This window comes from Corvus kubaryi, unplaced genomic scaffold, assembly GCF_017639235.1.
Source record: "Corvus kubaryi isolate FWS band 111438036 unplaced genomic scaffold, C.kubaryi_AGA036_p1.0 37172, whole genome shotgun sequence".
In the NCBI taxonomy this organism is placed as follows: domain Eukaryota; kingdom Metazoa; phylum Chordata; class Aves; order Passeriformes; family Corvidae; genus Corvus; species Corvus kubaryi.
Genome location: NW_024581047.1, coordinates 397,210 through 413,807, shown reverse-complemented (window position 1 = coordinate 413,807; position 16,598 = coordinate 397,210). Strand labels below are relative to the sequence as shown.

The 16,598-nt window shown below is 54.4% G+C and overlaps 1 protein-coding gene across 3 annotated transcripts in view; it reads right to left on the bottom strand.

The window, feature by feature from the left end:
- LINGO1 (leucine rich repeat and Ig domain containing 1) overlaps positions 1-16,598 on the bottom strand; it is a 153,305-nt gene that overhangs the window by 16,984 nt on the left and 119,723 nt on the right. The window lies entirely within an intron of this gene.

The following is a 16,598-nucleotide window of genomic DNA, read 5'->3' as shown; positions in this document are numbered from 1 at the left end:
GGGGGGAACGGGGATGGCTCCCCCGCGAACCGGGGCCTTTCGGTGGATGGGGGCCCCCGCAGCCCCCGCCCCGCCGCCGCCGCCGGAGCAGCCTCGCTGCCCGCAGAGGACGGACCAGCTCTGCCCGTCACCGTCGCGTCGGTGCCCAGCCCTGTCCGCGTCTGCCGAGGGACGATGCCGGGCTACCCTGGGGATTCCGGAGCGTTCGTCCTACAGCAGCTACCTCAGCACAGCGTTTTGTTCCTCTTTACACCGTCCCCCCGACGCCGGCACCGGCACATAAGAGGGAAAGGGCTACAAGTGGTGAGGCGATGCCTCTGAGGACAGGTCGGGGACCTAGTGATCCCCAAGGCCCCCTCGGAGGCTCCGGCGCATGCTGAGCTGGTGGCCTTTCATTCAGGACTAAGTGCACGACTTCCCGAGCACTGCCCATCACTTCACCCCTTCCGTAATGGACACTCTTCATCGAGCAGCATTAGATTTGCCCAGCACTGGCTCTCGCAGCTGAGGCCGATTTCTCCAGCAGTAATGGACACAAACTTTGCTTGTAATGTGGACCTTCCCTTGCTGCTTCCTCTCGGCTGGGCTCTCCTGGGGTGCTTCTTCCTGCTCTGCCCTGCCTTCACCCAGCGGTCCCTCGCTGCCAGCTAAAGCGGACCCAGGGCAAGGGGCACCAGGGCCCTTTGCAGAAGCCCGGACTGGGGCCACAAGTCCCTTCATTGGGTCCCATGAGCCTTCCCTTGAACGGCTCTTTCGGCAAATGGGAGCTTTTGAGCTGGCCCCAAGCCTCTCCTGTGCGATGGCCTCCCCCCAGCCTGCCATGGAGCACAGGAGAGGCCATCCCAAGCTCATGTCCCTGCAGTCCCCTGCTACGAGCAAGTCCCGGGCAGCTCGAGCCACTCCTGGCACTCAAGCAGAGGCTGCTGCCTCCCCGGAGCCCCGTTATCCTCCTGCTTGGCACAGTCGAGCTTCTGAGAAGAGCGGGAATAAACAAAGGGTGGGCATGGTGAACTCGCCAGCTGAGGGCTGAATCACTCCAGCTCTCTGCTCCCACTCCTGCCCACTCCTCGGCTCCCACAGGCACACACCCCGGCTCGGCTGGGAGAGCGGGTACCCGTCAGGTGTGTATCCCTGCGTGGGCCTGGGCACAGGATCCTCGTGGCAAGAAACACAGTGGGGTGACAACACGTATGTGCCTGCACGAGCTCTCCTCCTGCCATCAAGGAAACTCAGCCTGGCCCCTCTCAGTGGTCCTCAGACCTTTACTCAGTGCGGATCGATGCCTCTTATTGTTACGGCTATGGCAGCAATGCCATCGATGCTAATAGCACTTCACAAACACAGACAAAGCCGGCAATCTGAATGCGGCCACAAAAAAACAAACAGAGGACAAAAGACAGGCTAAAAGCTCTGAATGCCGTTTCGAATGCTCCCGCACCCCCGTTAAAGCCCCTCTAAAGTGCAGGGCACCGAGTATTCAATAGTAACACTCGGGAATAATTCCTGGCATTGTGGGTGTGTGAGGGGGGAAATTTCACCTCAGCCCTTCCACAAAGACACGGCAAGTACGCCATGCACGCAGCACTGGCGGCGTGTGAGAGTGATGCTATGCACTGCCTGGAAGCAGGGGGCCTTCCAAGACCATCTTTCCCACCTCGGCTCCGACGGCCATCCCCACCCTGGGAGAGAGGCGAGTGGCAGAGGACGGGGGAGTGGGCGTGCAGGGGCAGGCATGAGCTTTTGGGCATCCGTACACACCCTGCCTTTTGTGTACCCTCAGTGTGTGATTCCCTTCCCTGCAAGTGTCCAAGGCCAGCTTAGATGAGGCCCTGAGCAACCTGGTCTAAGTGGAAGGTGTCCCTGCTCACGGCAGGAGTTTGGAACTAAAGGATCTTTGAGATCTCTTCCAATGCAAACCATTCTGTGGCTCCATGATTTTGGACCTGGGTGGAGGAACCAGGGGTGTCAGGAGAGGTGAGGGCAGCACGGATGCCCCAGGCATGGCAGCGGGGCACAGCCCTGGGTTGCTCTGACAGCTACACTGTGCATTTTGGACAGCAGTAGGGAGAGGCGATGGGAATGATGGAGAGTGCAGAGAGAAAAAAACATCACCTAAAAGCTGCTCTCTCAGCTAGAGCACGAAGGCCCTTGCCCACAGTGCCAGGGTGTAAGAGGAGCCAGTACAACCAACCTGCCCAAGGAGCAGCACTGCCATTTGGATTTTTCCCTCTTTTAACTCTCACCCCACCTCATGGGCAACACTTCCTCACCCCAACAGTCTCAAGGACACTTTGGACAAAGGCAGATCCTGGCAGCAATGAACCCTGCTGATCTCTGCCAGAGGAACTGCACTGGCCCCCGCTCGGAAGCCCCAAAGGCTCCCATGTTTCTGCAGTTACTGATCTGTCATGACTGGTGAGCTTACTGCTAATGTCCCTGAGGTGCTGCAGCATGGGTGACAGTGTGCAGGGGACAGTCAGAAGCACACAGCCAAACCTCACTGGAAGTACCATCCCCTCCTGTCCCTGCTAACAGCCTGTAGCTATGTGCAGCTGACAGCTTTGCAGCAAACATGCCTTTTTTCCCTCTCCCATCACCTTTACTGGACTCCCCCGTGCTGTAGAGACCAACTCCAGCTGTTGTGGGTCAACCCTGCTCAACTGAGTCAACCTCCTTTTTGCAGCATGGAGTGACCCAAAGTGCCCAGCCCTCCAGGTGCCACTATCCTGTGCTGACCTCCATGCAGCCCCGGGACGCTGCAGAGCAGCTCGGCTCACAGCGTTGAACATGTTCCTCTTTAAAACCTGCAGGGAATGGCAAGAACATTTGGGTGTCCATCTGTGGGGGCTCGTCCCTCAGACAGATGCTCCAGCTCTTTGCCACTGCCATCCTCAGATGATAACGGGCTGTGGCAGATGGTTCCCTTCTGTTGGCAGGAGGCAGGAGTTTATCCCTGCTCTCAGCTCCCTCCTGGAGAGGCAGCACCTGCACACTGCATAAGGGACCTGGGCAGTGGGGAACGGAGCTGCCCCTCAAGGGAGAGACTTGGGACATTCTCGTCTCCTTTGGATGCAGCGCACGTGTCCAGGAATCCCACAATTGGTCTAGGAAGGGCCGAGCTGGCAGGAGGGAGGTGGATTTTAATTACTCCCATTATTATTATCATTCCTTTTCTTTCAGATTTTCACACTTTCCTCGTAACAAGCTGAGCTGAGAAAATCCATGCAAATGCCAGGCAGAGATAAGATGTACCACACCTTGAAGTACTGCCAGCACTGGCTCTGGGAACGCCAGATCGGCTGTCTGCCCCTCCAGCCTCCTCCCTTTGGCAGCAGGGACAGGGGGAGGGTCTGTGCCGGCTCTGCCCCTGCGCATCCGGAGGGGAGGGTACCTCGCACATACCCTGAGCTCGACCAGCAACCAGTTCCTTGATCCTGCCCAGTCCTAACCAGTCCCTGGAGAAGGTACCATAAACTCCTGGCTGCTTAGGACAGGGAGGGGAAGGCCACCCTGATGTCTCGTGCATGCCTTGCACAACACATGGACACAGACGTCCCCTGCCCTCCTCAGCACTGCTGGCAGCAGGACCTGTTCCTGAGGAACCCTTGTTCCTGAGGATGGCTGTTCCACCGGGCTCCTGAAGATGCAGTCAGGGAGAAACGTGCTCCCAGATCACGTTCTCTCTTGGAGGTGGTGACATTTCAGGGTGTGTGGGGGGAGTGGGACGAAGAGGCAAGGCAGGATATTCCTGCTCCCCCTTCCCCACGGCCATCTGGATGTGTGCTGATGCCTCCTCACAGCAGGCTGTCAGTCCAGTGGCTTCTCATTATCAGCTGGAGGGAATCCAAATTCTGCATTGTATGGCTGCTCCTCAGTGGAACTGAGGATCCTTATCAAGTATTATCATAATGCTTTCTGTACTGTCTTGTACTGCTCCCTGCTCTGGTCAGCTTATTGATTTGGAGCAGAATGATCCAAAAATTCTTCAACCACCAGCCATTCACTTGGGACAGCAGTGGCAGGAGCCATAGAACGTCACCCTGGACATGGGCTGGGGCTGTGAGGCCATGGAGGGGAACCCTCCACGGTTCCCCACCACAGCCTCGCCTGCTGGAGGCTGCAGGCACGTGGCTGGACCCATCTCCAGCTCTCTGTCCAACTGAAAGGGAGGTGAGAGGTAGGAGATGCTGTGCTCATGCCTTGCACATCTCAAATCATGACATGACCTCCATGAAGCTCTGGAGAACAGGGATAAAGAGCAGAACAAAAGCCTTTCTGTAGGCCCTCTCAAGCAAGTGCTACTGAAGATTGGGATAAGCTGCTGGCACACAGAGTCTGCCCCAGCTGAGCTCCCCCACATCTCTGCCAGGGCACTGTCAGCAGCCCAACCCATTTGAATTCTGGGTGTGGAAATTAGGCCTTTCTATGCAGCGCTCTGGAACAGAGAGAGGCCACATGTCCTCATGTCAGCCTGAGTCAAGCACTGATAGCTTGACTGCTCTGTCAAGCAGCCCAAACACGCGGCGTGAAGGGCTGAGGGAAAAGGCTCCATTAAGTTCTTAAGCTCATTGACACATATATAGAAGGTATTAATAATATCAAGCACCTCGGTGCCTATTGTAGCCCACGTTCAAGAGATCAAAGATAATTTCTGGGACAAGGAATTTATGACAGTGACAGCTTTTTAACAGCTTGGTGTAAGAATAGGAGCTGTACAACAGGACAAAGAGCAATGATTAAAGAATTTGGCACAAAGGAGAGAGGGCTTGGAGAGAGCTGTGAGTATGGAGGACAGGAGAGTCCTGTCAATTGCTCACACTGAAAAAGCAAAGGCTGTGCTGGGCATGGAGGACAGGAAGGTGATGTGGGAGCCATCCCGCTGGGGCTGACTCACAAATGCTTGCCAACTAAGAGAAAGGGGTCAGGGTGCCTGGAGGGGATGAAATGGGCTCCTCATCTTAATGTTTAAAAGAAGCTTGGTCCCTGCCTGGTGCGGCAGGCCAAGATGGGCATGGCTCAGCTGGGGCTGCAGCCATACCGGCAAGTGGCATGGGGAGAGGCGATGCTGGGGAGCAGGGGAGGGAGCTGAGCTGCACTGCTGGGCACAGGCCAGGGAGCAAACACATCAGTCAGGGAAACGGGGGGGTGGGTCTGGCATGGGGCAGGGTAAGGAGGGAGCTCTGCTCCCTGAAGGCCAGAGCTGGAGAAGCAGAAGTAGCAGACCCAGCACCAGGACACTCTCAGGGTGTAATTATTACTAATATCCTCAGTGTTCTTTTGCACACATACGTGCTCCCCTAATGTACACTGCACATGTAAACAGCCTCCTAGAGACATTTGCATGCCCAATTACATCTGCATATAATTGATTTACATGCACAGTTGGAGGGCATTTAAAACACTGGAGCCTGCTTTGCACTTTCTCATGGCCACCTCCCCGAACCCACGCCAGAGGAAAAGCACCTCATGCTGGGGCCAAAGCCCATTCCAGCCCCACAGGGCTGGCGCCATTTGGTGTCCCTCCCTGTGGTGTTGTGCCACGTGCCAAGCAGGATGGGCTCACACCCATGCCCTTTCCTGCATCTCCATCATCTGCAGCAACCCCAAACCCAACCCCAAACCCAGCCATAGCGGTTGCTGTTTGCTCAGCTCCTGTTATAAGTGACTGGCACCATTCCAAAAAGGATTAAAAGCAGGGAGTGAGAAACATAAAAGCTCATGTAATTATGTGCAAAAAAGCCCCTTAATAATTTATAGAGGGAGAGGGTAAATATCTTCGTGTGTTATTCAAGTGTAGCTCATTGTCCCGTCTGGCTAATACCCAGCGTACACGCATCACAGGCTTTATCCGGGAGGCTGTTTTGCCTTTAATACCTTTCATAAATTATTGAATTTATAAAGAGGAAAGCAGGTGTCATGTCACTCCTATAAACAGCTCGTTAGTTAAAGCTAACGAAGTTGGGGAGCAACAGCTTCCTCCTGCCTTGTCTACCTCCCACCTCGCTGTCTGTGCTGTCACCTGTGATGCAGCACAGACCCTGAGCTGGGGCAGGGGAGTAGCATTTGCCTAAAAAAACGTCTGGCAGCAGATAGATGGCCTGTGGCACCCCTACCTTCTGGCTTTCTGAGCCCTGCTTGTGCCCTCATGGACGTGTGAGGATGCAGGTATGGAGAGGATCATTTCTTCCATTCCTAGCTTGCCTGCTGCAGAATCATCACGTCCCTGTCACCCGTGGTCTTCTGGGTGTAGCAATGGACCATCAGCTCCTGGGGGTACCTGAGGATGCTCTGGGCACTCTGTTCCTGGCAGGAGGGCTACATGAGGGCAAACTTGAGGGCAGGACAGGGCAGAAGGCAGAGATCTCTATGGCAGGAAGGCTGAGCACAGACCTGTCTCTGCCAGGGGCGTCCTCTCACCCCAAAACCCACGCCTGTCCCATTTCCAGCAGGCCAGGGTCAGGATGAGCAGCACAAAAGCTGCAACTGAGTGCAGGGGATGTGTTTTCAGGCTGGCTTGGGGAAGCACAGCATCTCCCTGGTTTCTGCTGAATGAGGAAGGGTGTTGGAAGGCCGCCTCTAAAAACAGCAGAGGTGTGACTGAGTCAGCAGCACGTGTCTGTGCGAGGGAGTCAGTCCAAGCTCAGGAAAACCAGCGTGTGAGCACGGCCACACAGCCCCCGCTGGGCAGCTGGGCCCCCCCAGGCTGTGCCCTCCACCCCTGCGCTGCGGGACGGAGCTGCTCAGGCAGCAGCTGCTTCGGAGGCTCTGCTTTTGCTTTCACACCCAGGAGAGAGTCATTGAACCCCCACATGCAGCTTCTCCAAATAGAATATATATGCATTAAAGAACAGCCGCAGAAAGGGGAGCCATCAGAAGTATTTTAGACAGTTTCGAGCGAGTGCCAAATCTGGGTGAATAAGCTGAACGCAAAGGACCCACGCGGAAAACGCTGCTGGCAGTGCCAGCATCACGACGGGCACAGCACGGAGACGGGGACACACAGAGCAACCCAAGCTGTGACTGCCAGCAGTGAGGCACGTCCGAGCCACATGATGAATGCTGGCCCCCTAAGAACACCCTGTAGGGCCTTGCGGGCATGAGGAGAGGGAACTCAAACTATTGATAATCAATTAACTCCTTCAATTACAGCAGCCTAATGAGGTAGCGCCAAGTCAGCTCTAATGAACATCAGTTTAATAGAGGCAGTTCCTCAGGCGCTGGTTTTTGACTCAATCTTTACAAGGTAGGGAACACTGCAGAAGTATCAAGCAATTAATGTCACTAAATGAACATCCGCTCCTGGCTCTCTGCAGAGGCCACAGCTCGTGGGGGGCTGTTGTAGCATGGGGTGTCCCCGACCCCTGGAGAGGTCCTGCCTGTGCCCAGCTGGTCCCCAGCACTGGGATGGGCTGGGAGGCTGCTCTGCTGGCAGCACGGAGCTCGTTTACCTTGGCACAGAGCATGCGGTTCCTGGGGATGCTGCCGGATGCATTAGTTGCTGTAAGACGAAGCGAATGTCACCAGGCCCAGCTCCCCCCTAAAGGCAGCTATTTCTTAGGTTTATTTGGTGACGACAGCGTAAGTGACAAAACAAATGTCACTGCCCGCTGGCCCCGGTGCCTCCCGGGAAACCTGCCGGGTCCCATGTAGTGCAGGGAGAGAAGGGGGGAGTGGAGGAGGGATGCAAAGCACCATCCCTAACACGTGCCTGTCACAGGGGCTGTGCCAGCGCCCCACTGCACCACGGCTTGCAAGGAGGGCCTGGGGAAGCCCCTGCCCAGCAGGACACTGCCAAGCAGGAACTGGGGTGGGGATCCCCAGGAAAGCCAGGATCCCCGAGGTGCCATCCCTTTGGAAGCACAGTGCGGCACCGACTGTGTTGGGGAGGGATTTACATACTAAGGAGCCTTCAGTGGAGTAAAGACAACCTGACGTCTATTTTGGGTCTCAAAGCCAAAGGCTGTATTTCGAAACCGCTAATCAGGTGAGAATACAGCAAACCCGTGCAGAGCAGAGCTGGGAAGGAGTGGGAGCCTCTGGCTCCTGGCAGCATTCCCCACTCCACAGCAAGGGCCCATGGCAATGGCCCCCAGCACCCCATCAGCACCCAACAAACTGGGCTGCCAGGGGAAGGGACCCCTGGCTCTCCTGAGGGCTGAACCCCAAACTCCTCCTGCACTAGGTCTGTACAGAGGGGCCCTTTCAGCATCTAAACCTCCATGGCAAGGGACTGCCAGGACCCTGCCTTCACCCAAGGCTGTCCAGAGCTGAACTGAGCTGCTGGAGGGGCACTGGTGGCCCAGCCCCACTCCCCACAGATGGAGCAGATGGAGGGCACAGGCTGGCTCCCTGAGCCCAGGTGTGTGGTGCAGGGGCTGCCTGTGCCTCCGGATGCCGTGGCAGATGGAGATGGATGTGAACTGCCTGTGCTGCCTGCTGGGACCACACAGGGGCTTGGCCACAGCCTCCCTTCCCTGCTGATGGGCTTGGGAGCAGGCTGGGGGCACAGTGGATGGCTGGAAGGGCTCAAATGACAGGAGCAGCACAGATCAGGTAATTCACCCATGTGGATGTGTCTGTGAAAGCTTCTGGGTCTGAACATTGTTCCCAGGGGGGCAATGTATGGGTAGATAACCTTTAGTCCAGCTTGAGGAGGGTAAAGGGAGAAGACATTCCTGCTCTCTCTGCCATTCCTGGGTAGAGCTGGGCCACACTTCCATGGGATGAAGGACCCAGGAGACGCAGGATCACTGGTGCTGGTCAGGATAAGCCAGAAAGGAAGTGCAAGGCAGAGGATTGGAGGAAGAAAGAGAGACACAGGGACGGGTAACAGCCCTGCATGCCTGGTAGACCCACACAAAAACCTGAATCTGGGCATCTCCAGTTCCCATGAGCAACTTATCTGAGACCAGTGTAGCCAGCAACAGCCCCCAGCTCTTACCAGTCCAACAGCACTGACTGCAGAGCCAACCTTGGGGGTATTGAACCCTGTGCCTACAAGGATCTGCACAGATCCCCCTGGCCCTGTCCAGCCTCTGGATGAGCAGGGGGTGCTGGTCCCTTCCAGTCCTCCCAGTGCCCATTCACCCTGCAGTGTGGAGGGGATACAGGGCACTGGCTGTGGCTGGCCTCCCCCAGACCACTTTGTCACCATTCTTAAGGGCCAGAAAAGCTGCTGAGAGTGTCTCGGGAGTGTGAAACACCAGGGGTGATGGGTGCAGGCTGCTGATCTGAAGATGCTCACTGAGCTGCTTTAGTGAAACAGCCATGCAGCTCCAGGCACCGGAGATTATTCTCGTCTCTTTTCTTGTTTGGTCGATTTATTCAAAGACTATTAGTGGATTAACTAGAATTCTTATGATGCTGGAGCAGCATCTTCGCAGGGGTTTACGGAGGTAGAAGGGGCAGCTTTCACGGGCAGCTTTCATGTTACCCTGGAGCACGTCTGCAGCTGGGCGGGCTTGCCAGGGGAACAAGAGGAGGCTCAGAGCCCTGGCAGCAGCCACTCTCTTCTCCAAGCTGGCACTGCTGTTGAGCAACCGTCTGGAGGGCAGCATTGACAGGGGCTGGCAAGCCCTGTGGTCCCTGCTGCTCTCTCATGTTTGCCTTGCAGCTTCTGGGCTCCATTTCACAGGGAGGGCTTGGGGACACAGAGGACTGAACCCAGGGATGGGGGAAGTCTCTCCACACCTTCTGTTGCTATGTCCTCCTTCCCACAGGTAACTCCCCCACTGGGGGTGTTGCTCTTATAAGCTCTGCTTCCGTGTCCAGAAGGTCCCAGGGCCATACCCTGGTATCCCCACAGCCCACAGACAAACAACCTCACAGCATCCCTTGTTTTCCCAGGCTGCATCGGCGCGTGTGGCAGAGTCTTCCCCCTTCCCACCCCCTCCTCATCAACTGGCAAAGCCCCAGCGGTTTCCCCCAGAGAGCGTGCGGTGAGACACAGCATGAAACAACTGCACATAATTAGAGGATTGAATGGGGTATGGGAGCAGAGCAGGGAGCTTGCAACATCCATAAATAGCTCGTCTTGCCGAGCTGCTTAACTCCTTGCTTGTTCCTGCCAAAGTGCAGACCCCAAAGGGATGGTGCCTGTGCATGAACAGGGGTGGAAAGTTCAGAAGTGTATTTTTAAACCATTCAAGCTGTACTCGAGCTGAGTGATACGTTATTGTCTCTGTGTGTCACTTGAAATATCTTATGAATGCAAGAAATAAAAAAAAGCCACCATTTTGCTTCTCTACACTCCTACCCCTCTGCTTCTACCCAAATAACGTCAGGCTAGAGCTGACAGGTGAAAGGAAAGCACCACAAGCTAAGGCTGCTTAAAAGCAGCATGAAAAGCTCTTCTCTGGAAGGAAGAGCCCCAGCTTGCAGGGCCAGAGGCCAGTGGAACCGGCATCAGGCACAGGTACCTGTGGACAGCAGTGTGCCAGAGCCTGCCAGGAAAATATTGGGGTCCCCAAAGCGTCCTCAGCAAGGACAGCAGGGCTGTGTGCCTAGCAGCAGGGGGTTAGGTTGGCTATCAGGAAAAAGCTCTTCACCCAGAAGGTGGTTGGGCACTGGTACAGGCTCCCCAGAGAAGTGGTCACAGCACCAAGCCCGACAGAGTTCAGGAAGCATTTGGACAACACTCTCGGGCACATGGTGTGACTCTGCACAGGGGATGGTCCTGTGCAGGGCCAGGAGCTGGACTTGATGATCCTTGTGGGCCCCTCCCAGCTCAGCACATTTTGTGGTTCTGTGACTCTGGGTCAACTAGTCTTGACTGTTGTCTCGTAAGAACAAGGGACTTACTCTGCTACCCCACCCTGGGTCCGTGTAGAATGGCATCACCTCCGTTCTGCCCATCCTGAGCTCTGCGGCCTCTCTGGGTGGCTGGCACTTGGTGACAGTGACAGTCCTCAGTCCCTGGGTCTGGCAGCCAGCCCCAAGCTGTGGTTGGAGACAGGCATCCTGAAGAGCCTGACAAACAGGTGGAGCCATGGTGAGATGCAGCGGGACAGAGGGAAAACAAACCAGAAACTCACTGGGAAATCATTTTTCTCCTAAATGGGGCAGACGTAATTAAGCAGCACGGGCTTTATGAATGATACTAGCTCTGCCTTGAAACACATCATTACCTCTCTCTGTTAGAGCAGTGGTTTTAAATACATATTTCCTCTTCCAGTGCTAGAGGAGAAGGCTCTGTGGTTGGGATGCTGGGATATTTTGCTAATCACCTCTTATTTCACCTAGTGGCAGGGAAGTGCCAAGCTCTGGCTTTCCTGCACACACACCTCTGCTCCAAATCACTGCTGGGCACTCTCCCCTTCCTCTCCTCTCTGCCACCACCGATACCAGAGGGAAGGATGGCGCTGAACCTGCTTCCTCCAGCCCCAGAGGGTTTGAGCCTCTCTGTGCCAAACCTGCCTGGCATCCCAGTGCCAGAGGTCACCCCAAGCCCCTCTACCCAAGCTATGTGAGCCCCTCACCATTTTGTTTTCCTTGTTTTACAGAACCTGGGGGGATGAGATATTTCACTGACTGCTGACCCAAGTTGGTTTCCCCCATCTGGCACCCTCTGCACCCAGCAGGGTCAGGGTGTTCCTCTCAGTTTGGTACAATTTGGACCTTCCTGTTCCCAGATGACTCCCCCAGCCTATGCCATGTCTGCCATGAGTGCTCACTGCAATGGATTAGAGAGACTCGAGCAAGAACGAAGGGCTTTTGTACTAGAAATTGAAAGTTGATGGAGTGTGTCACAGGAAAATGACAACAACCTACTGTACCTCGAAAGACAATTATTTTTCCCTCATTGGAAGTGATTGAATTTCTCCATCAGTGACACTACCAACATCGTCGACACCAACAGCTCTCTTATGGAAAGGCTCTTTCCCAGCTGCACACCTGAATTTTCTTACACCTGCCCTCTCCTCCCTTACCTGCTCTGTTTCCTGTGCTTTGGCAGGATGTGCTCAGCCCACAGCCAGTATAGAGATCACCCTCAGCTGGGTATGCTCTCCCTCCCCATCCCTGCACTACTGCAGACCCTTGCTTCCCTCAGCTCTGCTCCTCTGGACTAATTCTGAATATTCTGTGCTTCTGTGAATGTGGCAGGACTGGAAACCACAAAATTAAATCACATTGCTTCACTGTGATTAGCCATGGAAGCATCACAGTACTGGGGCTGTGCTCAGTGTCTGATACAGGTACTCACACTGGCAAAAAGAAAGAGCTGGGAGGCATGGTGACCTTTCTAGAGATGGGGAAAAGGGTCAGGCAGCACCTCCAGCTGCTGTGGGATTGGAGTGTTGGATAGCACCCTGGAGAGCCTGCTCTCCCTGCAGACCTGGAACACCCTGTCATGGACACTTGTGCTGGAGGCTGGCCTGGGGACACACCCTGCAGCCACATCTCACCCCAGGGTGAAAGGTACAGCCAAAAGCCCCTTCTCTGAGTGATTTTGGCCCAGAATCTGGAGTAGTACCCAGTAGTATCCCAAGGGCTTTGGGGTAGGTTCCTGTGTGTGTCTGGGGCACAGCTGTGCTTTCCACAGGCTCCTTCCCATTCCCAAGGTGCTTGCTCCGCAACCCAGCCTGAGTTACTCCCTGCTGGCAGAGGGCCAACCTGATTTATTGAGACACATGAACTAACGAACGAGCCACAGCGAAGCACCAGGAGCCTGCTACATCCCACTGCATCCACCTGCACTGGGAGCTGTGCAAGGCTCCTCACAAGCCTTGTCCTTCTCCCAGCAAAGACCAAACCCTGAAAACCTGGGGAGTGCTGGAGGGTGCCACCACCCCACACGCCTTTTGGGGGGACAGGGGTGACAGCTGGGACTATGTCCACGCTGTGCAGGGTGAAAATCCCACTGGGAAGGATCGGGAGGGCAATGGCAGGTCGGGATGAGTGGTGAGGCTGGCGCAGGCAGGACATCACCCCGCCCCGCTCCGTGGGTGCCACGCGAGCCAGGATTGAGGAATGTGCACACTCCGGTGGCGTTCGGAGCCCCATATGTTGTGTGGGCTGAGAGCACATATGTTAGATATACACACATCTACGTGTGCCTGCGTATATATATACACAGACATACATGAGAGAGACTATTATAGATACAGATTTACATATATAGTCAACACCAGCAATTACTGCGGGATTTTGAAGACAGCAGAATCAGCCCCAGATATCAGAAAATGCCTATCTTTATCCCTGCCCTCCGAGCCTGTGCCTTTGGTTAGGCTGGCGAATGCCACGTGCCAGAGCCCCAGCTGGGGAGGGTGCTGGGGGCAAGCAGGGCTGCCCATCTCCCATACCTGCTCTCTGCACACTGCCCCAGGAAGGAGCAAAGCATCTTCCCTGGCCACGCACAAATCCTACAGCCCAGCAGGGATCCGGGGGGATACATCTGCCCAAACACAGCCTGCATGCACGGACAAGCTGGATGAACTCCTGTATCGCTAATGGAGAGAAAAGGCCTCTCAGGGGCAGGATTAATCTCGTTCTAAGGTGGCTGCCTGAGAAAGGTCAGATGAATTTTGCCTGGACGTGCCTTTTTTCTCCCCACTGACTGTAAATGTCATCCAGCCAGGAGGCTCCAAGGCAGGTACCTCCAGAGAGGCCACATGCAGACAGGTAACAGGAACTCAAGTCCATAGTTGCTGCCCTGGATCAACCCTGGTGCTACGCGCATCCACAGGCGGCACAGGGAGACAAACCCAGCCCCCAGCTCAGAATCTGAGACCCTGAGATTTCTTCCAGACACACAGCTCAGCTGGTAAAAAGTTCATCTTGGTAAGTGAAACTTTTCCATTCATCGTCTGCTGTAGCCCCAAGCAGCATCACCCAGCTGTAAAGTACTTCAGAGTTGACTCAATGTCACATTTAAGTGCTGGATGCATCAGAATTCAGGATGCTTCAGAAAGGTTATGTAAACCATTACATCAAATCCTGGGAGAGTTATTAAGGTGAGCGGCAGAGCATGGGAGAATGGGTGATTATCTCACAGCAGTGCTGTGGAACCACACCAGCAATGGCCAACAGAAGGATGTAACTCATTCTCCTTACAAGCCCAGTTTTGTTTTCCCCTAATGTGTCTTTAAAAAAAAAAAATCTGTCCACCAAAGAAAGCTCTACACTGGAATAGAATTATTCGAGAGAGTCTCCAATTAAGCAGCTAAGGCACTGGGGAGATAAGAAGGTTTGAATGAGGGAAAATTTCTAACTATTGGACAAGTCTCCATTCCCCCTCCCCTTTCTGAAATGTCATATTTCAGATTCAGTGTGGTCTATTAACTCCAAATTTATTTTATTCATCTGAACTTGTGCCTTTGAGGACTTGGGGGAGGCCTGCATGGTTAATTTTGGAGTTATTTGCTATGGACTCTTGAACCTCTCAGAAGTGTGTGGGCTCTCCAGGGAGGTTCTCCAGTTGGCAGAACTTGTCCTCAAGGACATGAAAGCATCTGCAGGTGCCTGCAATTTTTCAGAGTTTGGAATGGACCCAGCCAGATTGAAAGTGAGGCATCAGGCAGTATAGAGACCACCCTCAGCTGGGTACGCTCTCCCTCCCCATCCCCCCACTACTGCAGACCCTTGCTTCCCTCAGCTCTGCATCAGAAGGCATCAGAAGACATTTAGAAATCTTCAGGATCAGCAAATGTATTTTGTAAAGCACGGAGCTGACCTGTTTGTGTTAAATAATGGTAAGAATTTTGTGGGAGCAACACAACTGGGAATTGCAGGCCCAAAGCAGCCAGCTGAAGGACTAACCTTAAGTCAGGAGTCATCACACTGAAAACCTTTGGTGCTGGTGGGATAAAGCAGCCAATAAATGCTAATTATAACAATACCCCTGAATAACATCCTGCAGCATCCTGCCCAGAATGCTCCCACATGGCAATGCTGCCTCCTCCTTGAAAAGCCACAGAAACCACAGGGAGACAGCCAGAACTGTCTTGTAGAACTCCTAATCCCACAGGATTTATCCCACAGGATTAACACACCCCATCTCCACGCCAGCAGCCTGCATCCACCTCTGGGTGAGCCACTGGGATGTTGCTGCTTCGTGCCCCGTCACCAGGGTGAAACGAGGAGCAGATCCCATGGCAGACTGATCCCTAGCACACAGCCCCAGTCCAAAAGCTTCATACTGGAGTCTGGCAATGCCAGGAAGTCTGTACTGGAGTCTGCACACAGGAATGGGGATGGGGTGTGTGCTGGCAGTCACGGCAGTCCTGGCAGCATCTCCTGCATGGGACACATGGGCTCTGCCTTTCGCAGCCCCTCAGGCAGAGGAGAATGAGGCATCGCTGAGTAACTGGGTGGATTCCTGGACCAAACAGGCAGCAGGAGCAGCACCAGGGGTGCCACAATAAGGTTCAGCCCTACGGCTGTTCTGCTGTCACCCCCTCTGGTGGGTTACGACTGCAGCACATGCCTTTGGCTTCCCTTCCTCAGTGTGCTCAGTGGTGCGTAGCTGGTGTCAAACACGAGGGCAAGTGACTCACAGTGGCTCTGGCAGCACATGGTCAGTGTCTGGGCTGAGCTGTGTGACAGTCCTGGAGAGCTGCGCCTTTTAGTGCCACTGTACTACTCCTCAGATCCTGAAAGTGCTGCTGTTGAATAACACCTGGACATGGGCTTGGCCCAGCCATGCCCACAGTGAGCTCTTTGGAGGGTGCTGGGGGTCCCAGTCACGTTGTGAGAAGGTGCTGCTATTAGTAACTCACCCAAACCCTTGAAGAGGGACATCTTGTCCCCAGAGGTGGCAGGGGACCTGTGCCCATGGGACACATGAAGGAGCATCTAGGCTGGAATCAGCCTCAACCTGCTCTGTGCACAAAAGGAGCCCTGACTCTTGGGCTAACAGCTGGCACCCTTCACTGATGTTAACATTCATTTAAGAAAAATTACAAATACCCCCAACGTGGCTAATTAGCTAATGACATTATTTTGGCCTGATGTGCCATATAATTAAACAACTAATAAACGGCAAGAGTCCTGTGTTGCTGAGGCTCCTGAGTCAATACCATGCTATTACCACAGTGTAATTGAGTTTACCGAGAACCTCGGCACAGACATCCCAGAGCCCATGCAAGAATGGTATTGAAACAGCCACCAGAGACCCACCTGCTGGATAAAGGAGAAAGAAAAATCTTTTAATCTACAATAGAGCCTGGAGTCACACACAGAGAAGACAAGTTTGTGCTTCACACTGTGGTAAATGCAGTTGCTAGAGGAGGGTACATGCCTCCCAAGAGGGGCTACCTGTGCGAGAGCTGCTCTGGCAGCACAAGAGGCTTCCAGAGCTCCAGGGAGGGTGGGAAGAAATGTGGCTTATCCTCACTTCCACAGCAGTGAGGACTTCAAAAAGTCTATTTCTACTTACATTTTGGATGCATTTCTGATGACAGAACCAAAAGGTGCACTGGGGCTACAGAGAGGTCTCAGAGGTGGCTCAAAGCCTCCTCCTGCAGCCCTCACCTTTGCAGACCAAGTGCCCCAACCTAATACTCTGCTGGTGGGCTGCAGATGGGCCCAGAGCTACATTTAGGGCTGCAAAACCCTTTTTGAGTTTTTTTAGCGCTAGTAGGAAAGAAGGAGGGGAGTAG